General features: G+C 42.8%; 1 pseudogene; it reads left to right on the top strand.

Annotated features, from left to right (window-relative positions):
- Positions 1-1,527: 1,527 nt before the first annotated feature.
- Positions 1,528-9,169, top strand: LOC119273582 (annotated as a pseudogene).
- The last annotated feature ends 637 nt before the right edge of the window (positions 9,170-9,806 follow it).

The raw sequence follows: 9,806 nt of genomic DNA, 5'->3' as shown, positions 1-9,806 counted from the left end.
AGCAAGGCCCAACCTTTGTTTTACATTTGCACTAACAACCTATCACCTTCCCTTGGGTTCTGCAGACTCAAGAGTCATCTTTATTTTAACCCCCCGGGCCAGTGCTTGTCTAAGTGTTGGTCCGAACCAGAGCCACTTGCGGCGCCACCTCGGGGAAACCTGAGGGCTAGTTTTAGCTGTACGTAGTGTTCATCTACTGTTGCCCTGAGAACGAGATATGTGCAGCTCCTATAAGGATGTCGGCGCATCGGGTGGTCTTGCTGGTCTTGTTTTACCATTGTCGAAATGTGTTGCAACCGAGATTCCGAGTCTGATCGGGTCTTCCTAGGAGAAGGGATATCCTTTGTTGACCATGAGAGCTTGTGATGGGCTAAGTTGGGACACCCCTGCAGGGTTTTGAACTTTCGAAAGTCGTGCCCGCGGTTATGGGCAGATGGGAATTTGTTAATGTCCGGTTGTAGAGAACTTGACACTTGACTTAATTAAAATGCATCAACCGCGTGTGTAGCCGTGATGGTCTCTTTCCGGCGGAGTCCGGGAAGTGAACAAGGTTCTTGTGTTATGCTTGAACGTAAGTAGTTTCAGGATCACCTCTTGATCACTTCTAATTCACGACTGCGCTTTGCTTCTCTTCTCGCTCTCATTTGCGTATGTTAGCCACCATATATGCTAGTGCTTGCTGCAGCTCCACCTCACTACCCTATGCTACCCATAAGCTTAAATAGTCTTGATCGCAAGGGTGTGAGATTGCTGAGTCCCCGTGACTCACAGATTACTTCAAACAGTTGCAGGTGCCGATGACAACCGTGCAGGTGACGCAACCGAGCTCAAGGAGGAGCTCGATGAAGATCGTGTTCGGTTGTGTTGTTTCGTTTCCAATTGATCAGTAGTGGAGCCCAGTCGAGGCGATCGGGGATCTAGCATTAGGGGTTGTCTTTCTTTATTTGGTTCCGTAATCGGACCTTGATTGTATTCTGGATGATGTAATGCTATATTTATGTATTGTGTGAAGTGGCGTTTGTAAGCCAACTCTTTATCCCTTTCTTATTCAGTACATGGGATGTGTAAAGATTACCCCTCTTGCGACATGCCTACTATGAGGCTATGCCTCTAAGTCATGCTCCGACACGTGGGAGATATAGCCGCATCGTGGGTGTTACACTTACCTAGGTATCCAGGGATCCAAAGTGATCACGACTGGTGCCGTGGGCTAGGTATCCGGCTGCACATGTTATCACGGGTAGCGCTACTTCTCGCGATCCAAAGTGATCACCTACTAGTGTCGTGGGCATCTTCCTTACTAGGGTTGACGTACCTTAACGCCGATGACCGGTGTGGAGAGGGGGAGGATCCATGGGTGGTCAGAGGTCGTTGGCGTCGGTTGTGTGCACGATCTGAACGCCCTCTGTTGGGGCGCTCTCCGGTTGGGGTAGTTTACTTAACATCCGTGATCATGTGCTAGGTGTTGTATATTTCAGCATTGATAATGTTTGCACAGGTGATGATACATATTATTTGTTGTAGGAAATGGCGGACGATGAGTTAACTGATATGATGTATGACATGGAGTTTGGAGAACTGATGAAAGACTGGATAGAAGATTGGCTAGATGATGAAAATTCAGATCGTGGAGATATGTCAGAGAATGGGGGCGAATTGGAAGATCTTAATGTGAGTGGCATTATCATGTTGTAATTTTTTGGTGGCATCCGACAAGATTATATTTTTGTGTTGAAAATTTATAGATGGATGAGCATGATGATGATCAGGAAAACAATGAGCATGATGATGGTCCGAAAAACAACTCGGAGATCTCAAATGAAGATTACATTAGTCAGGTATGGAAGTGGAATTTTTTATTGGCATGCAAATTGAATTTATCCTGGAATATTATATGACAAGTACTTATGTATTTGTGTTATATTTTCCAGCTCATTTCTGAATGTCATAATGCGTACGACTATTACGGTGAATCCGACGCGGAGACAGGCCTTGATGACTAATCATTAGGTGCACCTGATTCTGGGGAGTCGCAGTCGTCGGTCATGATGAGTGAGGTATGTATGTAATCAATGTTGTATGGAAGTAATGTTATACCACAGAAAGTTGTTTTCATGGCTATGTTATGATTGTGTAGGTCACAGAAGATGAGGGGGAAAAGAATGTCCAAGATACTACCAGTGCAGATGATAAGAGGGAGATGTTCATGCAGATAATACAAATGACTTCTATGTCTCACGATGTTGCATATGATTTCTACAACAGCTATGCTAGAGATAATGGTTTCAGCATTAGAAAGAATAATGTGAGGTATAGCAAAACCGAGTCACATCATATGCATTATAGGCGGTTTCTTTGTTCCAGACAAGGAAAACATGACAGCAGGTTGCTAACCGAGCAAGGACACAACCGTAGGCTCAGACCCGAGACACGCTGCCACTGCGAAGTGCACCTAACCGTGAAGCTTGACCAAAAGCGTGGGCTTTGGTATGTTGACAGTTTTGAGGACAAGAATAGCCATGTCTTGGCAGGACCGGACGAGGTACCTTTTCTTTGGTCACACAGAAAATCAAAGAGTGCCAGAAAGCTGAGATAATGTCCATGGGAGCTGCAGGGATTAGAATTCACGACATGATGGATTCCTTCATCAGCAAACATGTATGGTATGACGGTGTTGGTTTTACCAGGTGTGAAATATATAGCCTTTTTGCCAAGGAGAAGAGGAAGCTACTTTCAAAAGGTGATGCTGCCACAACCATAGGCATCATGGCCAGTAGGAAACAGAGGGATCCTAGCTTCTTTTTCGAGTACAAGCTAGATAATAAAGGACATATGAATAGGATGTTCTGGTGTGACTCCCAGTCTCGTCATGACTATGAGGACTTCGGTGACGTGCTTGTATTTGATAGCACATACAAGATGAACCGGTATGGTATGCCATTCATACCTTTTGTTGGCCTTAACAATCACCGAAAGACCATTGTTTTTGCTCGTGCCATAGTTTCGGACGAGACCAACGAGACATATGTGTGGCTGCTGCAGACATTTTTGAGGTCCATGTGTCAAAAGATGCCGAAGAGTGCTATCACGGATGCCGACGCTGTGATGATCAAGGAAATTCGCCAAGTCTTGCCAGACACGTGGCACCATATATGTATGTGCCATATAGAAAAAAATATGAAGATTCACCTCAGTCACAAGTCCTTGAAGGAGTTCCGAACTCTTATGTACTACAGCACGTCCACGACCACGTTTGACAAGACATGGCACGTGTTTTCCAAAAGAAGATGGCAGTCGAAAAAAACAGTAACATGGTTGAGACGGATGTATAAGAAGAGGAGACTGTGGGTCGCAACTTATCTGACAGAGGGGTTCTGGTTTGGCATGAAAAGCCACCAGAGGAATGAAAGTATAAACTCATGCATTCACCTCCACTTAGACGGTGAAATGACCCTGGTGGATATGATTTTGCACTATGAGAACACCATTGTATGTATCCATGAGAACGAGGCGCGGGATGACTGCACGGCCTCACAAAGTTTACCGGTGCCGGTTACTAGCTCGAGGGAACTTGAGATAGCTGCTTCTCACGTCTTCACTCCAGCAAACTTCTATATGTTCCAAGATGATCTTAGGAAAATTGGCAGCATGGACATTGTAGAAATAAAGCTCGGAGACATATCACAGCAGTACATCATGGCCTGGAAGAAAAACCGGAAGAGCTGTTTTTGGGTTGAGTATACACGAGTAAATTCCGCAGAAACTATAAGGTGCAGCTGCAGAAGAATGATTCGAAAGGGTCTACCTTGCAAGCACATGTTCCATGTACTGAAGTACTTGAATATATATGAAATACCAAAGTGTTTAGTTCTTGTGCGGTTCACAAAAGACGCAAGGTTGGGACTGCCCGCGAGGCGCGACAAGTGATCTGTTGGGATTTGGATGGAGTAGGGCAGCTGAAAGAATGAAATATAGCCAGGTTAGTGTGTTGGCTTCAGAAGCTATGCATGAGGCTTGCAAACACCCAACTTTGTGGGGTCAGTTACATGAGACTTTGAAGGCCGTGATAGCTAAGAACCATGAGTATGATCAGCTAGAGAAAAATTTGAGTAAGAAAACGGCTGATCTCAGTAGGTGTGCAATTGAATATGTAGACGATGGTGAAGGCAACATAGTTGAAGTTCAAGATCCTATTAAAGTATCAACGGAAGGTGCAGCTAAGGTAGATGAGAACCGCCCTATGTAGAAAAATGGTAGGTCACTTTCGTATGACGAGATCAGAATCAGGTGGGGCGCATGCAAATTGCTAGGGCACACTAAACGCAGCAAGAAATGCAAACTAAATAAGAAGTAAGTTTTTGTACGCATTGTAGGTTATAATTGTTTTTAACTTGTCATTCATTAACTTTTCCTGTTATCATGTGCAGAAGCGGGGTGGGTGAAGAAGAGTAGAACACTTGCTAGAGTTATGTACGGATGAATCGAGTGATCTAATAGTGAGGTGTTTACAATGTGTTACTGCATACATGATATATACTCTTGCAAGAGGCCAGGACCTTGAGATAGCGCTTGTAGCATATATGGACTAAACAGGAGGCAGTCACTAGGGACTTAAATCATGGGAAATGGATAGCATTTGATCCATTATAATGATGGCATCTTTTGTGTTGTCCACTCGAGTTATATTATATTAGAAAACTAGACCATACCCCGCACGTTGTTGCGGGAATGTTTTGCAATATATTCATAGAAAAATGGTTACGTGGAACATGCATATGTTGTTGGGGTAATCTTTTGTTTGCATGTTGTGGTGGACCTTTCTCCATGCATGTTGAATGATGAGGTGGCAAACTTGCATGTTAAGAGAAATAGGTTAGTGGGGGCTAGTAGTTTAGATATAGAAGATGTAATTATGTGTGGTAATAAATAAATTTTTTCCACTCTGGTTCACCACCATTTAGATATAGAAAATACCAGCTCACTTGGGTATAGAGTATAGACTTGGTACCGAAAAACCACCAATTTCCCCGCATAAAGAAAAGATAAACCCACCATTTTATGGCATGTTGTGTAACTCGGGCCGCTTGTCGCAATGATGTGGAGGGGGGCGACGGATGCCGTTAGACGGCGCGACACACGGCCGCTCCTGTTGCCAAGCCCATTTAACAATTTTTATTTTGATTACAGCCCTTTTAAATGGGCCGCGCTGGCCACCTGGTTGAGGCAGTTCTTCCCTCACGATCTCCACGCACGTTCTGTCTATCCATTGCGACCGCCGCCGCCGCCACCGCCACCGATCCACGTCTTTTCGCCGGTCGCATTAAGCCATGGTTTCATGGAGCAATGACTCGAACTCTTCTTCGGACGACGAATCCGTGACTAGCCTGTAGGTACGCTCCTACTATATAATCTCTAGATAGTGCTAGGCTTAGGGTTAGGGTTCTTCATTACCGGTATTTAACGCAAGGCGTTGATTTGTGCATTATCTCTATTGTTTTTTTAGCTTCCTACGACTATCCCTTGCTATGAATGGAGTGGCATTGCCCACGATCTGTCTTCTCGTTGTCTGCATCGAGAACCTTGCGTCAGGCTAGTTGCTTTTGATTCCTTGGACACTAGCAGACGTTTTCTTGCCTGTGGTCAGAAGGTATGTTGTTCCGTACTGTAAATATATGTTTACATTAGCTCATTCTCGATTTACTTCGGGGTAATCCATTGTTCTTCCCATAATTACATACAATTTCAATTAATTTATGCATTTACAAAGTCCGTATTTATGTTGTCTTTTTTACGGTCTAATATTTGTTTTAGCCCATAATAGCATATACTTGTAGTTAATTGATCCATATATATATATGTATGTATATCATTGCATGCTACATTTTTTGTTTATATGATTGAGAACATATTTGTAGTGCATTACTTGTAATTGTAGTGCATTTGTGCATATATGATTGAGACCATATTTTTTCATACTGTAGGAATAAGTGAAATGTAACTATGTGGAATGGGTAGACCCGGAGTGGTCTGTGGCTACAAAGTTCTGCCTCAGAGAATTGTGGAGCATGTATGATGACAAGCTGTGACGAGAACATTGTTCTTGGTGCCTCCTGACATTTAGGGGTTGTGGCAGTGTCCCGGGGAGTTGAGCTCCGAGGTGTCGTCGTCACAATTTTATCGTTGCAGTTCTGGAATACCTGAGTTTCGTCGACATCGAAAATCTCTTTTATGCAGTTGTTGGTGAGATAACCTCGACGCCACCCAGTACTGGGGCGGGAGTTCGGGAGTATTGCCATAACTCGTATAACGGATGCTTTTCGAAGGTTGAGGTAAATGATTTCCGAAGGTTTCTTGGTTATGTGTTGAAGAATGGATACAGCTGGATGTAGGTTTTGCTAGTTTGGGTGAGATATTATGCTTCCCCTGTATCCCCAACACCTGATTGCATAACCAAAAAGTTTCGGGAGTTTATAAGTGGGAATTCAAGTATCTCCTAGAATATCTTTTCCAACAGACACATGATACGATATGGGATCTATCATATATTTGTTCCGCCTTATTTTGCAAGCCAATCCTTTGTTTTGTTTTGATTGTGGTATTCGAGTTGCTTCGAAGTCAAGTGTTGATTCCATACCTTTTTGAAGCGGTGTCTCATACTCATATGTGAATACCAATCCTTCATGATAATCGAGATTGTCATGTCAATCCTTTTCAACCGATGTCTTTCTCTTCAAGTGGTTCCGATCATTTCAACATCCGCAAGTTCAATTCTAATTTCTCTCAACGGTGCTCATTTCATCCGCCCCCAAGTTGTCTTTGTTTTCCCGCCCACCCACCCTTTTCTTCAAGGATTCAGATTTCTTAATCAAGTATCCATTTTATTCATGTGAAGTATCTTCATTCTTTTCAATCAATGTTCTTACCCGGTGGTTCTCGTGAAGATGCTCTACAAGTTCATCATTATTCGTTCTCTTTCTTCTCCAGTGGATTCAATTCAAGCTTTGCTGATCATATCCCTTTTCCTCGTTTCAAATATTTTTCCCATACCGGTGCACCTCATAATCATTCCCTGCTTGCTATTCAATTGTTCCGGAGTACTGAAGATATCTCAAAGATTCGTGTTTCCACTCTGCATTCATTCAAGCTCTTTCGAGATTGGTATCTCATTCAAGCCATTTAATTCAACCGGTGTAATCTCTCTTTTCAAATAATCGTTCAACAGTGTTTCTTTTGAGTGGGCCCTAACCCACAGGTCTTTTCCCAGGATCTTACCTGACTCCTCTATTTTCTCGGAGTTACTCTCAAATTATTTTCCAATTTTGACGTAAGAATGAATTATCATCAGTCATATGTATTTCTCCAAGATTGGTCAAATTCTTTTCATCGTTGGCTCAACTGCTTCGCTTTTGATTCTTCCGGAGTACCTCAACAATTCATGGTGGTGTTTCTCGTCGTCATTCTCAAATCTTGAAGACCGAAGAAGAGTTTTCCTCCAAATTTTACACGTTCTTTCAAAGATTCATGGTTCTAGCCTTATGCCATCCTCTCATAATTGTTTTCGAATGTGAGAATTCTTCCACCCATCCGGAGCAATTCAGGAGTATTATCAGTTTGTTTCTCCGGAGCCCATCATCTCAGAATTATTCGTTCCAGCTTTCAGCTCTCATTCTCCAAATCATACTGGTGCATCATTCAAATCTCCTGTTTTCCTGTTTTATGGTTTCAAAGAATAGGAATATCAAACGGAGTCCAAAAGGAATGAAACCTTCGGGAACGTGATTTTCTCAACGAACAAGACCCGGGAGACTTGGACCCTACGTCAAGACACAAAAGAGGAGGCCACGAGGTAGGGGGCGCGCCTACCCCCCAGGCACGCCCTCCACCCTCATGGGCCCCTTCTTGCTCCACCGACGTACTCCTTCCTCCTATATATACCTACATATCCCCAAACGATCAGATACAGAGCCAAAAACCTAATTCCACTGCCGCAACTTTATGTATCCACGAGACCCCATCTTGGGGCCTATTCCGGAGCTCCGCCGGAGGGGGCATCGATCACGGAGGGCTTCTACATCAACACCATAACCCCTCCGATGAAGTGTGAGTAGTTTACCTCAGACCTACGGGTCCATAGTTATTAGCTAGATGGCTTCTTCTCTCTTTTTGGATCTCAATACAATGTTCTCCCCCTCTCTTGTGGAGAACCATTCGATGTAATCTTCTTTTTGCAGTGTGTTTGTTGAGATCGATGAATTGTGGGTTTATGATCAAGTCTATCTATGAACAATATTTGAATCTTCTTTGAATTCTTTTATGTATGATTGGTTATCTTTGCAAGTCGAATTATCAGTTTGGTTTGGCCTACTAGATTGATCTTTCTTGCAATGGGAGAAGTGCTTAGCTTTGGGTTCAATCTTGCGGTGTCCTTTCCCAATGACAGTTGGGGCAGCAAGGCACGTATTGTATTGTTGCCATTGAGGATAACAAGATGGGGTTTTCATCATATTGCATGAGTTTATCCCTCTACATCATGTCATCTTGCTTAAGGCGTTACTCTGTTTTTAACTTAATACTCTAGATGCATGCTGGATAGCGGTCGATGAGTGGAGTAATAGTAGTAGATGCAGGCAGGAGTTGGTCTACTTGTCTCGGACGTGATGCCTATATACATGATCATACCTAGATATTCTCATAACTATGCTCAGTTCTGTCAATTGCTCAACAGTAATTTGTTCACCCACCATAGAATACTTATTCTTTCGAGAGAAGCCACTAGTGAAACCTATGGCCCCGGGTCTATCTTTATCATATTAATCTCCTACTACTTAGTTATTTCTTTTGCTTTTATTTTACTTTGCATCTTTATCACAAAAATACCAAAACTATTATCTTATCATATCTACCAGATCTCACTCTCGTAAGTGGCCGTGTAGGGACTGACCACCCCTATTCGCGTTGGTTGCGAGGATTTATTTGTTTTGTGCAGGTACGAGGGACTCGCGCGTAGCCTCCTACTGGATTGATACCTTGGTTCTCAAAAACTGAGGGAAATACTTATGCTACTTTGCGGCATCATCCCTTCCTCTTCGGGGAAAACCAACGCAGTGCTCAAGAGGTAGCAAGAAGGATTTCTGGCGCCGTTTCCGGGGAGGTCTACGCAAAAGTCAACATACCAAGTACCCATCACATACCCTTATCTCCCGCATTACATTATTTGCCATTTGCTTCTCGTTTTCCTCTTCCCCACTTCACCCTTGCCGTTTTATTCACCCTCTCTCTCTATCCTCCCTCTCTTTCTCTATTTATCTCTTTTTGCCCGCTTGCTTTTTGTTTGCTTGTGTGTTAGTTTGCTTGCTTGTCACTATGGCTCTACCTAAATTTGGTGACCTTCAACTTAAAAGGTTAGAAGAGATTGAAAACAATGTCAGGAGTTTCATGGTTTTGCAATTTGAACATAATAGATTCTTCAGAAACGAGCTTAAAGAACAGAAAAGTTTTATGAATAAAGAGCTTGATGATATGTCTAAAGAAATCGATGCTTTAAGATCCCAAATTTTTCATCTTGAGAAATTAACTACTAAAATTTCGGATAGGCAGGCTACCTTAGTTAATAAGATGGCCGCTAAACCAGATTGCTATGAAAATAAAGATGAAGATCTAAAAGTTATTGATGTGTCCCCTATTAAATCTCTGTCTTGCAATATGAATCTTAATAATGATAGGACTGAATATGGTCCACGTTTACCTAGAAGGCGTTCCAAGAATTCAGAATTTTTTGATCTTGATGCTAAAATTGATAAAAGTGG

This window comes from Triticum dicoccoides, chromosome 3A (genome assembly GCF_002162155.2).
Source record: "Triticum dicoccoides isolate Atlit2015 ecotype Zavitan chromosome 3A, WEW_v2.0, whole genome shotgun sequence".
NCBI classification, from domain to species: domain Eukaryota; kingdom Viridiplantae; phylum Streptophyta; class Magnoliopsida; order Poales; family Poaceae; genus Triticum; species Triticum dicoccoides.
The sequence above is the reverse complement of the archived record's forward strand: the minus strand, read 5'-3'. Positions and strand labels throughout refer to the sequence as shown.